The following is a 2,895-nucleotide window of genomic DNA, read 5'->3' as shown; positions in this document are numbered from 1 at the left end:
GCGGCGCTCCCTCAGTGCTAACCCTCCGACAGTGCGGCACTCCCTCAGCGCTGACCCTCCAATAGCATGGCACTCCCTTACCAGAATCCCTAGAGTGTGGGAACAGGCCATTCGGCCCATTGATTCCACACCAGCCCCTGAAGAGCATCCCACTCAGATACACCCCATCCCTGTAACCCTGCATTCCCCATGGCTAACCCACCCTAACCTGCACATCTTTGGACTGTGGGAGGAAACCGGAGCACCCGGAGGAAACCCACACAGACACGGGAGGGTGGGATCGAACCCAGATTTCTGGCGCCATGAGGCAGCACAGCTAACCACTGAGCGACTGTGTCTCCAACAGTGTAACACTCCATCAGTAAATCTAATAGGAAGGACAGGCATGAAGATGATGGGACTAGCAGTCTAAGGTGTATTTATTTCAATGCAAGGAGTGTGACAGGCAAGGCAAGATGAGCTTAGAGCCTGGATCAGTACATGGAACTACGATGTTGTAGCCATCCCAGAAACTTGTTGAGAGAAGGGCAGGACTGGCAACTCAACATTCCAGTGATTAGATGTTTCTGCTGAGAGAGAGAGAGAAAGAGAGTGGAAAAGGTTGGGGTGGGGGGTGCAGGGGTGTGTTGCATTACTGAGTAAGGAGATTGTCACAGCTGTACTGAGGCAGGACATCCTGGAGGGTTTATCCAACGATGTTGTATGGGTGAAAATCAGGAATAAGGAAGGTGCATTCACTCTGATGGAGTTATACCCTAGGCCTCCCAACAGCCAGCAGGAGATAGAGGAACAGATATCTAGGCAGATCAGGAAAAATGTAAACGTTGCTGTAGTGGGGGATTTTAACTTCCCCAGTATTGACTGGGACTCTCTTAGTGCTGGGGTTTAAATAGGACAGAATTTGATAGGTGCAGCCAGGAGGGTTTATTAAAACAATATGTTGACAGTCCCACTTAGAAAAGGGCAGTACCAGACCTTGTCTTGTGAAATGAGCCTGGCCAGATGATCGAAGTTTCAGTAGGCCTACATTTTGGGAACAGTGATCATGGAAGAACACATATTGGGTAGTGTTGAAGAACAGAGAGACCGAGGGGTCCAGGTCATAGAGCCATAGAGCTATACAGCACAGAGATAGACCCCTCAATCCAACTCATCCATGCTGACCAGATATCCTAAATTAATCTACTCCGATTTGTCAGCATTTGGCCCATATCCCTCTAATCCCTTCCTATCCATGTCCCCATCCAGATGTCTATTAAATGTTGTAATTGTACCAGCCTCCACCACTTTCTCTGGCAGCTCGTTCCATACACGCACCACCCTCTGCGTGAAAAAGTTACCCCTCAGGTCCCTTTTAAATCTTTCCCCTCTCACCTTAAACCTATGCCCCTCTAGTTTTGGACTCACCTACGCTGGGGGAAAAGACCTTGTCTATTTACCCTATCCATGCCCCTCATGGTACATGATTCTTAGACTTTTGTGTCACATATAGACAGGGGGGTTTAAGAAGGCGTTTAGCACATTTGCCTTCATTGCTCAGACCTTTGAGTACAAGAGTTAAAATGTCATTTGAGGTTGTACAGGACGTTGGTGAGGCCGCTTCTGGAGCACTGTGTCCCGTTCTGGTCACCCAGTTATAGGAAGGATATTATTAAACTGGAGAGGGTTCAGAAGAGATTTACCAGGATGTTGCCAGGTGTGGAGGGTTTGAGTTACAAGGAGAAGCTGGATAGGCTGGAACTGTTTTCACTGGAATGTAGGAGGTTGAGAGGTGACATTGTAGAGGTTTATAAAATCATGAGGGGTATAGATAGGGTTAATGGTAGGTGTCTTTTCCCTAGGGTGGGGGATTTCAAGACTTGGGGCCACATTTTTAAGGTGAGAGGAGAGAGATTTAAAAAAGACATGAGGGGCAAATTTTTTACACAGAGGGTGGTTCGTGTGTGGAATGAGCTTCCTGAGGAAGAGGTGGGTGTGGGTACAGATACAACGTTTAAAAGACATTTGGATGAGGACATGGATAGGAAAGGTTTGGAGGGATATGGGCCAGGAGCAGGCAGGTGCTTAGTTTGGGAATATGGTCAGCACAGATTGGTTGGGCCGAAGGGTCTGTTTCTGTACTGTATGAGTAGATAATTCTGTAACTTTTAAGATAGCTATAGAGAAGGATTAGACTAGTCCAAGGGGGAAAGTGCTAAACTGGGAGAAGACTAATTACAAGAGGTGTTGGGCAGGAACTGGGGAAATTAGATTGGGGAAGGGCTGTTTGAAGGTAAATCTGCATCTGACATGTGGGAGTCTTTTAAAGGATGAACGTGTTCCTGTGATGATGATGAAAGATAAGGAAGGCAAGATTTGGGCACTCTAGATGACTAGAGATATTGAAAGCTCAGTCAAAAATGAAAAGAAATAATATATAAGGTTACGAGACTGAAATCAGACAAGGTCCTGGAGGAATATAAAGGAGCCAGGAAGGAATCTAAACAAGGAATTCAGAAGGTTAGAAGGGGCCATGAAATGTCCTTGACCAGCAGGATTAAGGAGAATCCCAAGGCATTTTATACCTATATTAGGAGCAAAAAGGTAGCTCGGGAAAAGGAAAAACCCACTCAAGGACAAAGGAGGGAATTTATTCCAGGAGCCAGAGGAAGTGGGTGAGATCCTTAATGAGTATTTTGCATCGATATTCACCATGGAGAAGGATATGGATTAGGGAGGGGTAAGATTAGGGAGGGGTGTGTTTATATTTTAGGGGATGTGGATACTAAGGAGGTAGAAGTGCTGGGTGTCTGGATAAACATTAAGGTAGATAAGTCCCCAGGGCCTGATATGATCTATCCTGGGATATAGATGGAGGAGATTGTTGGGACCTTGAGTGAGATCTTTGTATCCCCT

The sequence above is a fragment of the Rhincodon typus genome, chromosome 47 (genome assembly GCF_021869965.1).
Source record: "Rhincodon typus isolate 14 chromosome 47, sRhiTyp1.1, whole genome shotgun sequence".
Lineage (NCBI taxonomy): Eukaryota > Metazoa > Chordata > Chondrichthyes > Orectolobiformes > Rhincodontidae > Rhincodon > Rhincodon typus.
Note: the sequence above shows the minus strand (reverse complement) of the source record.